Raw genomic sequence first — 14,599 nt, forward strand, 5'->3', positions numbered from 1 at the left:
ATACATGTCAATTAAATAAATAAAAATTAGGAAAGTCGTAATAAAATAAGAACAATTAAAGAGAACTAAAAAAAGAAACAGAAATAGAAAGAACAAAGAACCACTTTAACTAAAAGCAACATTTTCAAATGTTTTTTAAAACAATGTACCGAGCTTGACTGCCTAATAAAAAGTGGAAGTGAGTTTCATAATTTGGAAGCATAAAAACAAAAAGCAGCCTCTCCACTCTTTCTGCATTTCACATGTGGTATTTGCAGTAGGCCAGTATGTGCAGATCTCAGGTCACGTATAGGAACATAGGAAGACAGACATTCAGTAAGGTACAGACGTGCTAGGTCGCTTAAAGCTTTAAAAACAAGTAAAAGAACTTTCAAATTTATCCTAGATAATACAGGTGACCAGTGAAGTTTTTTCAAAACAGGAATGATATTCTCTTTCTTGTATTTGTTAGGATCTGTGCTACTGCATTTCGAACAAGTAGTAAGGGATTTATTGTTTTCTTGGGAAGCCCACAAAACAGAGCATTATAATCATATCCACATCAATGTGAGCAATGGAGAAGTCAAATTAACGTGTCTAAATATCATCTAGTTCTATCCCAGGGAAGAGGGCTGTTGCCTACACAGACGACAAGACACAAAACGCTCAACTGTGCAAAACACGCATAAGGACATCAGTCAGGAGGAACAAGGTAAAGTGTTTTTTCTTCTTCACCATGGTCATGTAGTTTCACTCCAAGCACTGTCATATGAAATAACTGTGGAAACGACCTCCCCAACATTTTGGGTTGTTGCATTTTGCTTCAATGAATTTTAACCTTTTCTTTTAGACATTAAGAGGAAGGACACATTCACCCTTGGTAGAGATTCAGTTGTTCTATGAGATGTCAAGGTGAGAATTAACCACTTCAGGGATAAGTCAATCCACATAACTGAAAAAGGGGCAATGAACAGGATATGGGGATTTTGCTAGTTATAAAGTACAATAATCATCATTACATGATCTAAGACTACTGAAGTATAAGCTGTGTCCCTGACTGATTAATTAGCAAATTCATCCTTGTAGAGTGCAGCTACTATCTATTCAGTGGCATTTCCTTAAAACAATTGTATTCCCACATTCTGAATATGGAGTGAGATCATGTAGAGAATGTTGGACTTGTAATAACTAATTGAAGGATAATAATAATCAACAAAAGTGCTTAAAAGTATCAACAAATGCCTTCAAAGTACTTGACACGTACTTTGCTTTCAAAAGTGAAACATAATTAATGCTTACGTAAGATTTCTCTTGACTTCTCAGGAGTATACTAACTCCAAGGACAAGTAACATCACAAACCATTATTTAAGTGCTGATGTTGGAGCTGCAATACTACTACCAAGACAAAAAATGATACAGGTAACACTGCTTTCAGATTTCTAAGAATTGCTAAAATAGTATGTTTACAGAGCATTCAGAGTTGAGAATATGACAAGTTCCTACCATCTCAAACACTGCCAATCTAGAACAAAAAGAAAGCACTTGAACGCCTGCAGTAATCGAACACAAACCAGAACATATCAGTGCATGACAAGGAAATGTAGTCACAAAATGATTCTACCCTTTCAAGTCCCAAAAAGGACCGAGGAACTTACCGGAGGCGATACCTGGATTTCAAACAGAGTACAATGTAGCCACTGTAGGGCAGAAGATCACAGAGAGCTCTTCTCAGATTGCTCAGAGTCAGCCCCAGCACCCTGTCCTGACTGAAGCAGACAAAGTGGTCAAACAGGTAGGTAGAAATGAGTATGGAACAGAGAGTATGGTTATTCTTGCATTGTTTTGTTCGTCTGTCAAAGAAAAGAGTGCTTCTGACTTTTGTCAATGTTCATCTTTATTTTAGGAGAAGAACAAACGGTGGTATCACACTTTGCTCAAGTGTATGATACCATGTGTGTACAGCAGACATCACCAAAGGAACAGGAGACACCTGAGTAGAGAACAAGAATATGAAAAGACTGATGAAAAAAAGCACCAGGAGAAATCCATTGAATATGCACAATCTCGTCCAGTATTTCAATGAAAAGTTTCAGTGTTGTTTTTAGTGTCGTCGTATTGCATACATTTAAAACAATGTGTCTTGTTTAATGAACAATTTGATTTACTTTAGTCAAAAGTGTTGTTTACTGTAGTCCTAGCATGGATGCAATTGTTAGAAAAAACGTGAATGAAAAACTGAATGTTTCATACAATATGGGTTTGTGTTAACCCACACACCTAAGTGAAATGTTTGATTACGTTTACAAGACATTACACATAGTTCAGTTGAGTGTGAAAGGGAACAACAGAGAAAGTCACAAACAAAACATTTGTGAAGGACTTGATGATTGTTTTTTCTTTAGAAATTACAAAAAAATAAAGAATTTTTCAACAAGATGTCTTTCTATAGCGAGTTTCATTTGAGATAGTCTTTTCTTAGAAGTGCAAGAGTGGTATTCCCTACAACTTATTCCCCAATTTGATCATTCTCAGAAATTAGGAGACGGAAACCACACCTACTGTAATATTAGACCTTGTAACAAGGCAATTACGTTTCAATGGCTTAAAAGGTGCAGAAAGAGGCTCATGTATAATGATCTCCAGTGTCCCACAGGTTTCCCAAATCATTTCTTAGAGTATGGAAAAAGAGGAAATAAAGTGTCTACAGAAAGCGTATACCCCCTTGAACTTTGTTCAGTTTGTTGCGCCAGTGCCAGAGTTTCATGCAATTAAATGAGGACCTCTTTCTCACACCACATATGTTATACTTTCAAAGGGAAAAAAGGAAATATTACATTTTCACCCACATGTTAATATTTGGTAGAAGCCCTTTTCACAGCAATTTCAGCTGTGAGTCTGTTGGTAATGGGCTCCACCACCTCTGAACCAACAAGATTTGATAATATTTGAGAATTTCAGAAGTCTGTCTGGTTTAGCTGAAGAATCAGCTAAGGTAAGTTTCAGGAAGAGCATCTGATTTCTTTCAATAAAGCAGAACAGAGAAAAAACACACAATACAAAATCATGAGAATTTGTATCCATATGACACTTTGACTCGAATACTTTTATCAGACCTACACAGAGTATATACTGTACACACTTTTTCAGCCCAGGTTTATACATTTGATACATTTGGATCTGCCATTTGTAGGTGGTTTTGTGTCTTAGCTCAACACTGTGAAACCTGTAGTTACAAACATGGAGGATGAAGACATGAAGACATATATTGTACCTCTGACCGGCCTACCTTCCAAGAGGTGAAAGATGAAACTTTTCCTTTATCGTCAACTCAGTGAATGTCTTTAAACTTTCGAAAACTGTAACAAAGAATAAGTTAAAAAACTTATTTTCATTGGACCCACAGAAAAGTCAAAGTTGTCCATAGAAATGCCCGTCTAAATCAGAAATCTACAGCACAAAGGCAGTGGCCTTTCGGGACATAAAAATGAAATCAGACTTTACTCAGACGAATTGCCCTTGGTCACGGACATCTTGCTATCAGTCACTACAAAGATGTTTTCTCTCGTGCCATGGCTCGCCTGACTTGCTTCTTCTGCTGGATGGCTTCTGGTCGCTGGTCAGGATCGACAGCCAGCATGTCCTGGAGCAGTGTCCTTAGCTCCGTGCTTATGGCTCTATTTACTTTCAGGGGGATGTGGAACTGCAGCCAGGGGTTCTCATCCAGGGCCTCTCCAACAGGCCCTGACAGACATATGCTCCTGTATCGGAAACACACTTTAGTTCAATTCTAAAATATTTCTCATAGGACTGAAGGAACCTTTGCCTGTTAAGAGTTAACAATTAGGTCCTCAAGAACTGTTTTACGGTTTTCTACACTCCTGGCTGGCCAAGGTCTCTTTAAGGTCTCTTAAGTGGAGGTGTAACTCATGTATCCTACATGTGATTTAGCAACATGAAAGGGAATAGCTTCTTATCGGATTATGGTCTTGGTTAACTGCCTGAGGCTGACCTAAGTGCCTAACTTTCTGACTTTCTTTATACCTTATATGTTAAGAAGCTTCTTCTGACCAATCAGAAATGTATGCTTTATGTATGAACATTTTGCTCATCAAAATGAGTGAGAGACAAGGTTAACAGAAATTAGCCACGGCAGTAAATGACAGCATATTTTTGGGTTCTTAAATGGTCTCTACCTGGCACACCTGCAGTGCAAACTGACACACACTGTTTAGAGAAACAGCTACTCTATTACTAATATTAATGAAACATTTCTTATTCTATGGAACAAAAACAAACAGTAAAACTAAAACACAGATCTCTTAGCTTCCTATTTCATGAACCAGATGACTGAATGACCAAGCCTAACTAGTAGCCAGAACCCCAGTTAACCCTCCGTAACACAAACTTTAACCACACGACAGGAACTCTTTCAAGCTGAGTGAAAATCATAAATGGATCCATCACTTTACATCAATTTACTATGTTGTGCCAATACCTGCATTTACATTTAGAACGAATGATGTCATAGAACCAGCATCACACCAGTTCCAGGTGTCTCCAAGGAGACAACAGAACTTCAGTTGTGTTTGCTAAAATACACACTTTGAAACATACTGTAACACTTAGTTAACATGTCTGGTTTAGTTGAAGAATCGGCTAAGGTAAGTTTCAGGGTTAAATGGTGGGATGGCACCTGTGCTTTTTTCCCCCAACCGCTAGAATATGATTCGCACCAAACCCAAAAGAAATACTGCACAGTTCAGGAACTTCATCAACCTAGCAACTGTAAAATAAGCTTACAAACAACTGAATTGAAATGCCAAAAAGTTCAGAGAAAGGCACAAACTATGTTTACTTGGGGTTTCCAAAATTAAAGCTAACTAAAACTGTAATGATAAACAATCATGCTGCCAATGGACAGAGAAATATCATGTTTTTTGAATAATGTATTATTTGTTACATAGGAACCCAGTATAAGGGAATCCCTTGCGATCCTGTCTGCAGAGATAAAGGTAAGTATTGTTTTCTCTTTAGCTCTGTCACTCCAAGAAATATAATGAACATAAATATATTTGCCAATCTTTTCATAGTAATCCAAACAACTCTGCGTGTATCTGACATTTGTAATATTTATCTACCGCAGTATAACTCTTCTGGCAAGGCGATTGGTATTGTACCTTGAAAGAAAACTGATTGGACATGTCATGTACTCTATGGTTTCTATTGATGTCAAGTGGCAAATGTTGACTGGTGATGTTATGTGAATCTTAGGAAATGGTCATTTTTCAATCGAGTCTATGTTTCTCAGAATTTGAGACAGAGAGGTCAATCTCTGCAATCCGAGCTGAGGGCATTTCTTGGAATGGAAAGGTAAGAGCAACGTGTTCTTTGATATTCTCTTAAGACTCTTCGCCAGATTTAACTATGAAAAATGTAAATAATAATAACAAACATTATTTTATATAGTGCCTTGAAAGGTGGCTTCTTTACAGAATGACAAAACCAACTACAATAAATAATACACAAGATATGCATGATGACAATACACAGTTAGAGGAGACAGTAGATGGTCATTTGTCAGTGTATTCTGAAGGTAGTTTTCCAATTTTTTGGAACGGGGTAAAAGAGGCCACCTCTACTAGAATCTTTGTCCTAACCAAAAATGTAACAAAGTATAATAATAATATTAAAAATAATAATAATAAACTTTATCTATAGAGCACCTTTCATACAAATAGTGCTTTGGTGCTTTAAAAACCAAGCGTAAACATAAAATATTAAAATTGAGAGATATACTTTCAGTTATAAAGGAAAATACAGCAATACAGTAAAGCAACATACATGTCAATTAAATAAATAAAAATTAGGAAAGTCGTAATAAAATAAGAACAATTAAAGAGAACTAAAAAAAGAAACAGAAATAGAAAGAACAAAGAACCACTTTAACTAAAAGCAACATTTTCAAATGTTTTTTAAAACAATGTACCGAGCTTGACTGCCTGATAAAAAGTGGAAGTGAGTTTCATAATTTAGAAGCATAAAAACAAAAAGCAGCCTCTCCACTCTTTCTGCATTTCACATGTGGTATTTGCAGTAGGCCAGTATGTGCAGATCTCAGGTCACGTATAGGAACATATGAAGACAGACATTCAGTAAGGTACAGACGTGCTAGGTCGCTTAAAGCTTTAAAAACAAGTAAAAGAACTTTCAAATTTATCCTCGATAATACAGGTGACCAGTAAAGTTTTTTCAAAACAGGAATGATATTCTCTTTCTTGTATTTGTTAGGATCTGTGCTACTGCATTTCGAACAAGTAGTAAGGGATTTATTGTTTTCTTGGGAAGCCCACAAAACAGAGCATTATAATCATATCCACATCAATGTGAGCAATGGAGAAGTCAAATTAACGAGTCTAAATATCATCTAGTTCTATCCCAGGGAAGAGGGCTGTTGCCTACAAAGACGACAAGACACAAAACGCTCAACTGTGCAAAACACGCATAAGGACATCAGTCAGGAGGAACAAGGTAAAGTGTTTTTTCTTCTTCACCATGGTCATGTAGTTTCACTCCAAGCACTGTCATATGAAATAACTGTGGAAACGACCTCCCCAACATTTTGGGTTGTTGCATTTTGCTTCAATGAATTTTAACCTTTTCTTTTAGACATTAAGAGGAAGGACACATTCACCCTTGGTAGAGATTCAGTTGTTCTATGAGATGTCAAGGTGAGAATTAACCACTTCAGGGATAAGTCAATCCACATAACTGAAAAAGGGGCAATGAACAGGATATGGGGATTTTGCTAGTTATAAAGTACAATAATCATCATTACATGATCTAAGACTACTGAAGTATAAGCTGTGTCCCTGACTGATTAATTAGCAAATTCATCTTTGTAGAGTGCAGCTACTATCTATTCAGTGGCATTTCCTTAAAACAATTGTATTCCCACATTCTGAATATGGAGTGAGATCATGTAGAGAATGTTGGACTTGTAATAACTAATTGAAGGATAATAATAATCAACGAAAGTGCTTAAAAGTATCAACAAATGCCTTCAAAGTACTTGACACGTACTTTGCTTTCAAAAGGGAAACATAATTAATGCTTACGTAAGATTTCTCTTGACTTCTCAGGAGTATACTAACTCCAAGGACAAGTAACATCACAAACCATTATTTAAGTGCTGATGTTGGAGCTGCAATACTACTACCAAGACAAAAAATGATACAGGTAACACTGCTTTCAGATTTCTAAGAATTGCTAAAATAGTATGTTTACAGAGCATTCAGAGTCTCATAGAGAAAATAAGTTGAGAATATGACAAGTTCCTACCATCTCAAACACTGCCAATCTAGAACAAAAAGAAAGTACTTGAACGCCTACAGTAATGGAACACAAACCAGAACATATCAGTGCATGACAATGAAATGTAGTCACAAAATGATTCTACCCTTTCAAGTCCCAAAAAGGACCGAGGAACTTACCGGAGGCGATACCTGGATTTCAAACAGAGTACAATGTAGCCACTGTAGGGGAGAAGATCACAGAGAGCTCTTCTCAGATTGCTCAGAGTCAGCCCCAGCACCCTGTCCTGACTGAAGCAGACAAAGTGGTCAAACAGGCAGGTAGAAATGAGTAAGGAACAGAGAGTATGGTTATTCTTGCATTGTTTTGTTCGTCTGTCAAAGAAAAGAGTGCTTCTGACTTTTGTCAATGTTCATCTTTATTTTAGGAGAAGAACAAACGGTGGTATCACACTTTGCTCAAGTGTATGATACCATGTGTGTACAGCAGACATCACCAAAGGAACAGGAGACACCTGAGTAGAGAACAAGAATATGAAAAGACTGATGAAAAAAAGCACCAGGAGAAATCCATTGAATATGCACAATCTCGTACAGTATTTCAATGAAAAGTTCCAGTGTTGTTTTTAGTGTCGTCGTATTGCATACATTTAAAACAATGTGTCTTGTTTAATGAACAATTTCATTTACTTTAGTAAAAAGTGTTTTTTACTGTAGTCCTAGCATGGATGCAATTGTTAGAAAAAAACGTGAATGAAAAACTGAATGTTTCATACAATATGGGTTTGTGTTAACCTACACACCTAAGTGAAATGTTTGATTACGTTTACAAGACATTACACATAGTTCAGTTGAGTGTGAAAGGGAACAACAGAGAAAGTCACAAACAAAACATTTGTGAAGGACTTGATGATTGTTTTTTCTTTAGAAATTACAAAAAAATAAAGAATTTTTCAACAAGATGTCTTTCTATAGCGAGTTTCATTTGAGATAGTCTTTTCTTAGAAGTGCAAGAGTGGTATTCCCTACAACTTATTCCCCAATTTGATCATTCTCAGAAATTAGGAGACGGAAACCACACCTACTGTAATATTAGACCTTGTAACAAGGCAACTATGTTTCAATGGCTTAAAAGGTGCAGAAAGAGGCTCATGTATAATGACCTCCAGTGTCCCACAGGTTTCCCAAATCATTTCTTAGAGTATGGAAAAAGAGGAAATAAAGTGTCTACAGAAAGCGTATACCCCCTTGAACTTTGTTCAGTTTGTTGCGCCAGTGCCAGAGTTTCATGCAATTAAATGAGGACCTCTTTCTCACACCACATATGTTATACTTTCAAAGGGAAAAAAGGAAATATTACATTTTCACCCACATGTTAATATTTGGTAGAAGCCCTTTTCACAGCAATTTCAGCTGTGAGTCTGTTGGTAATGGGCTCCACCACCTCTGCACCAACAAGATTTGATAATATTTGAGAATTTCAGAAGTCTGTCTGGTTTAGCTGAAGAATCAGCTAAGGTAAGTTTCAGGAAGAGCATCTGATTTCTGTCAATAAAGCAGAACAGAGAAAAAACACACAATACAAAATCATAAGAATTTGTATCCATATGACACTTTGACTCGAATACTTTTATCAGACCTACACAGAGTATATACTGTACACACTTTTTCAGCCCAGGTTTATACATTTGGATCTGCCATTTGTAGGTGTTTTTGTGTCTTAGCTCAACACTGTGAAACCTGTAGTTACAAACATGGAGGATGAAGACATGAAGACATATATTGTACCTCTGACCGGCCTACCTTCCAAGAGGTGAAAGATGAAACTTTTCCTTTATCGTCAACTCAGTGAATGTCTTTAAACTTTCGAAAACTGTAACAAAGAATAAGTTAAAAAACTTATTTTCATTGGACCCACAGAAAAGTCAAAGTTGTCCATAGAAATGCCCGTCTAAATCAGAAATCTACAGCACAAAGGCAGTGGCCTTTCGGGACATAAAAATGAAATCAGACTTTACTCAGACGAATTGCCCTTGGTCACGGACATCTTGCTATCAGTCACTACAAAGATGTTTTCTCTCATGCCATGGCTTGCCTGACTTGCTTCTTCTGCTGGATGGCTTCTGGTCGCTGGTCAGGATCGACAGCCAGCATGTCCTGGAGCAGTGTCCTTAACTCAGTGCTTATGGCTCTATTTACTTTCAGGGGGATGTGGAACTGCAGCCAGGGGTTCTCATCCAGGGCCTCTCCAACAGGCCCTGACAGACATATGCTCCTGTATCGGAAACACACTTTAGTTCAATTCTAAAATATTTCTCATAGGACTGAAGGAACCTTTGCCTGTTAAGAGTTAACAATTAGGTCCTCAAGAACTGTTTTACGGTTTTCTACACTCCTGGCTGGCCAAGGTCTCTTTAAGGTCTCTTAAGTGGAGGTGTAACTCATGTATCCTACATGTGATTTAGCAACATGAAAGGGAATAGCTTCTTATCGGATTATGGTCTTGGTTAACTGCCTAAGGCTGACCTAAGTGCCTAACTTTCTGACTTTCTTTATACCTTATATGTTAAGAAGCTTCTTCTGACCAATCAGAAATGTATGCTTTATGTATGAACATTTTGCTCATCAAAGTGAGTGAGAGACAAGGTTAACAGAAATTAGCCACGGCAGTAAATGACAGCATATTTTTGGGTTCTTAAATGGTCTCTACCTGGCACACCTGCAGTGCAAACTGACACACACTGTTTAGAGAAACAGCTACTCTATTACTAATATTAATGAAACATTTCTTATTCTATGGAACAAAAACAAACAGTAAAACTAAAACACAGATCTCTTAGCTTCCTATTTCATGAACCAGATGACTGAATGACCAAGCCTAACTAGTAGCCAGAACCCCAGTTAACCCTCCGTAACACAAACTTTAACCACACGACAGGAACTCTTTCAAACTGAGTGAAAATCATGAATGGATCCATCACTTTACATCAATTTACTATGTTGTGCCAATACCTGCATTTACATTTAGAACGAATGATGTCATAGAACCAGCATCACACCAGTTCCAGGTGTCTCCAAGGAGACAACAGAACTTCAGTTGTGTTTGCTAAAATACACACTTTGAAACATACTGTAACACTTAGTTAACATGTCTGGTTTAGTTGAAGAATCGGCTAAGGTAAGTTTCAGGGTTTAATGGTGGGATGGCACCTGTGCTTTTTTCCCCCAACCGCTAGAATATGATTCGCACCAAACCCAAAAGAAATACTGCACAGTTCAGGAACTTCATCAACCTAGCAACTGTAAAATAAGCTTACAAACAACTGAATTGAAATGCCAAAAAGTTCAGAGAAAGGCACAAACTATGTTTACTTGGGGTTTCCAAAATTAAAGCTAACTAAAACTGTAATGATAAACAATCATGCTGCCAATGGACAGAGAAATATCATGTTTTTTGAATAATGTATTATTTGTTACATAGGAACCCAGTATAAGGGAATCCCTTGCGATCCTGTCTGCAGAGATAAAGGTAAGTATTGTTTTCTCTTTAGCTCTGTCACTCCAAGAAATATAATGAACATAAATATATTTGCCAATCTTTTCATAGTAATCCAAACAACTCTGCGTGTATCTGACATTTGTAATATTTATCTACCGCAGTATAACTCTTCTGGCAAGGCGATTGGTATTGTACCTTGAAAGAAAACTGATTGGACATGTCATGTACTCTATGGTTTCTATTGATGTCAAGTGGCAAATGTTGACTGGTGAAGTTATGTGAATCTTAGGAAATGGTCATTTTTCAATCGAGTCTATGTTTCTCAGAATTTGAGACAGAGAGGTCAATCTCTGCAATCCGAGCTGAGGGCATTTCTTGGAATGGAAAGGTAAGAGCAACGTGTTCTTTGTTATTCTCTTAAGACTCTTCGCCAGATTTTACGATGAAAAATGTAAATAATAATAACAAACATTATTTTATATAGTGCCTTGAAAGGTGGCTTCTTTACAGAATGACAAAACCAACTACAATAAATAATACACAAGATATGCATGATGACAATACACCGTTAGAGGAGACAGTAGATGGTCATTGTCAGTGTATTCTGAAGGTAGTTTTCCAATTTTTTGGAACGGGGTAGAAGAGGCCACCTCTATTAGAATCTTTGTCCTAACCAAAAATGTAACAAAGTATAATAATAATAATATTAAAAAAAATAATAATAATAAACTTTATTTATAGAGCACCTTTCATACAAATAGTGCTTTGGTGCTTTAAAAAGCAAGCGTAAAAATAAAATATTAAAATTGAGAGATATACTTTCAGTTGTCAAGGAAAATACAGCAATACAGTAAAGCAACATACATGTCAATTAAAGAAATAAAAATTAGGAAAGTCGTAATAAAATAAGAACAATTAAAGAGAACTAAAAAAAGAAACAGAAATAGAAAGAACAAAGAACCACTTTAACTAAAAGCAACATTTTCAAATGTTTTTTAAAACAATGTACCGAGCTTGACTGCCTAATAAAAAGTGGAAGTGAGTTTCATAATTTAGAAGCATAAAAACAAAAAGCAGCCTCTCCACTCTTTCTGCATTTCACATGTGGTATTTGCAGTAGGCCAGTATGTGCAGATCTCAGGTCACGTATAGGAACATATGAAGACAGACATTCAGTAAGGTACAGACGTGCTAGGTCGCTTAAAGCTTTAAAAACAAGTAAAAGAACTTTCAAATTTATCCTAGATAATACAGGTGACCAGTGAAGTTTTTTCAAAAAAGGAATGATATTCTCTTTCTTGTATTTGTTAGGATCTGTGCTACTGCATTTCGAACAAGTAGTAAGGGATTTATTGTTTTCTTGGGAAGCCCACAAAACAGAGCATTATAATCATATCCACATCAATGTGAGCAATGGAGAAGTCAAATTAACGTGTCTAAATATCATCTAGTTCTATCCCAGGGAAGAGGGCTGTTGCCTACACAGACGACAAGACAAAACGCTCAACTGTGCAAAACACGCATAAGGACATCAGTCAGGAGGAACAAGGTAAAGTGTATTTACTTCTTCACCATGGTCATGTAGTTTCACTCCAAGCACTGTCTTATGAAATAACTGTGGAAACGACCTCCCCAACATTTTGGGTTGTGGCATTTTGCTTCAATGAATTTTAACCTTTTCTTTTAGACATTAAGAGGAAGGACACATTCACCCTTGGTAGAGATTCAGTTGTTTTACGAGATGTCAAGGTGAGAATTAACCACTTCAGGCATAAGTCAATCCACATGACCGGAAATGGGGCAATGAACAGGATATGGGGATTTTGCTAGTTATAAAGTACAATAATCATCATTAAATGATCTAAGACTACTGAAGTATAAGCTGTGTCCCTGACTGATTAATTAGCAAATTCATCTTCGTAGAGTGGAGCTACACTGAATATGGAGTGAGATCATGTAGGGAATGTTGGACTTGTAATAACTAATTGAAGGATAATAATAATCAACGAAAGTGCTTAAAAGTATCAACAAATGCCTTCAAAGTACTTGATACGTACTTTGCTTTCAAAAGTGAAACATAATTAATGCTTACGTAAGATTTCTCTTGACTTCTCAGGAGTATACTAACTCCAAGGACAAGTAACATCACAAACCATTATTTAAGTGCTGCTGTTGGAGCTGCAATACTACTACCAAGACAAAAAATGATACAGGTAACACTGCTTTCAGATTTCTAAGAATTGCTAAAATAGTATGTTTACAGAGCATTCAGAGTTGAGAATATGACAAGTTCCTACCATCTCAAACACTGCCAATCTAGAACAAAAAGAAAGTACTTGAACGCCTGCAGTAATCGAACACAAACCAGAACATATCAGTGCATGACAAGGAAATGTAGTCACAAAATGATTCTACCCTTTCAAGTCCCAAAAAGGACCGAGGAGCTTACCGGAGGCGATACCTGGATTTCAAACAGAGTACAATGTAGCCACTGTAGGGGAGAAGATCACAGAGAGCTCTTCTCAGATTGTTCAGAGTCAGCCCCAAAACCCTGTCCTGACTGAAGCAGACAAAGTGGTCAAACAGGTAGGTAGAAATGAGTAAGGAACAGAGAGTATGGTTATTCTTGCATTGTTTTGTTCGTCTGTCAAAGAAAAGAGTGCTTCTGACCTTTGTCAATGTTCATCTTTATTTTAGGAGAAGAACAAACGGTGGTATCACACTTTGCTCAAGTGTATGATACCATGTGTGTACAGCAGACATCACCAAAGGAACAGGAGACACCTGAGTAGAGAACAAGAATATGAAAAGACTGATGAAAAAAAGCACCAGGAGAAATCCATTGAATATGCACAATCTCGTACAATATTTCAATGAAAAGTTTCAGTGTTGTTTTTAGTGTCGTCGTATTGTATACATTTAAAACAATGTGTCTTGTTTAATGAACAATTTGATTTACTTTAGTAAAAAGTGTTGTTTACTGTAGTCCTAGCATGGATGCAATTGTTACAAAAAACGTGAATGAAAATGTTTTTTCTTTAGAAATGACAAAAAATAAAGAATTTTTCAACAAGATGTCTTTCTATAGCGAGTTTCATTTGAGATAGTCTTTTCTTAGAAGTGCAAGAGTGGTATTCCCTACAACTTATTCCCCAATTTGATCATTCTCAGAAATTAGGAGACGGAAACCACACCTACTGTAATATTAGACCTTGTAACAAGGCAACTAGGTTTCAATGGCTTAAAAGGTGCAGAAAGAGGCTCATGTATAATGACCTCCAGTGTCCCACAGGTTTCCCAAATCATTTCTTAGAGTATGGAAAAAGAGGAAATAAAGTGTCTACAGAAAGCGTTTACCCCCTTGAACATTGTTCAGTTTGTTGCGCCAGTGCCAGAGTTTCATGCAATTAAATGAGGACCTCTTTCTCACACCACATATGTTATACTTTCAATGGGAAAAAAGGAAATATTACAATTGTATACATTTTAAAGCCATGTGTTCATATTTGGTAGAAGCCCTAACAACACCTAAAAAACACCTAACAACGGGTGCAGGACCGAATTAGGGCAGTACCTACTATTGATAAACATACAGAAAACAATATTAAGGTACTGGCTTTAATATTAGCCAGACACAGCTGGATGAGCTCTACCAGCCAGGACAGGAGGCTCTACTGTACACAGAGAGGGGTGGGAGGGGGGAACAAGCTGCCCAGCCGTGTGGAATGCTACAGAACCCTAAACAGACAAAACATACTACTGATTGGAAATAACATACAAAACATACTTGGATCAAGGCACAGTCTCTTT

General features: G+C 36.9%; 5 long non-coding RNA genes across 6 annotated transcripts in view; 3 read left to right on the forward strand and 2 right to left on the reverse strand.

Moving 5' to 3' along the window:
• LOC148645856 (uncharacterized) overlaps positions 1–14,599 on the reverse strand; it is a 30,744-nt gene that overhangs the window by 1,558 nt on the left and 14,587 nt on the right. The gene's annotated exons all lie outside the window — the stretch shown is intronic.
• Positions 549–2,169, forward strand: LOC148645857 (uncharacterized). The gene is made up of 3 exons (XR_015928158.1): positions 549–691; positions 830–1,772; positions 1,884–2,169. It is a non-coding gene; the product is annotated as an uncharacterized LOC148645857 (long non-coding RNA).
• LOC148645858 (uncharacterized) lies at positions 1,635–13,307 on the reverse strand. Of its 2 annotated transcripts, XR_015928156.1 has the most exons (5): positions 13,239–13,307; positions 9,094–9,565; positions 7,471–7,581; positions 3,267–3,738; positions 1,635–1,746 (listed from the first exon to the last, which is right to left on the reverse strand). It is a non-coding gene; the product is annotated as an uncharacterized LOC148645858 (long non-coding RNA). The 2 variants fall into 2 exon arrangements; XR_015928157.1 differs by lacking the exon at positions 1,635–1,746 and having other exon boundaries at positions 2,624–3,738.
• On the forward strand, positions 4,901–8,252 carry LOC148645859 (uncharacterized). Its single transcript, XR_015928154.1, has 6 exons — positions 4,901–4,992; positions 5,289–5,350; positions 6,409–6,508; positions 6,647–6,708; positions 7,120–7,216; positions 7,446–8,252. It is a non-coding gene; the product is annotated as an uncharacterized LOC148645859 (long non-coding RNA).
• On the forward strand, positions 12,249–13,862 carry LOC148645860 (uncharacterized). The gene is made up of 5 exons (XR_015928155.1): positions 12,249–12,338; positions 12,477–12,538; positions 12,906–13,002; positions 13,214–13,375; positions 13,487–13,862. It is a non-coding gene; the product is annotated as an uncharacterized LOC148645860 (long non-coding RNA).

The sequence above is a fragment of the Lepisosteus platostomus genome, chromosome 18 (genome assembly GCF_059453375.1).
Source record: "Lepisosteus platostomus isolate fLepPlt1 chromosome 18, fLepPlt1.hap1, whole genome shotgun sequence".
Taxonomy (NCBI): domain Eukaryota; kingdom Metazoa; phylum Chordata; class Actinopteri; order Semionotiformes; family Lepisosteidae; genus Lepisosteus; species Lepisosteus platostomus.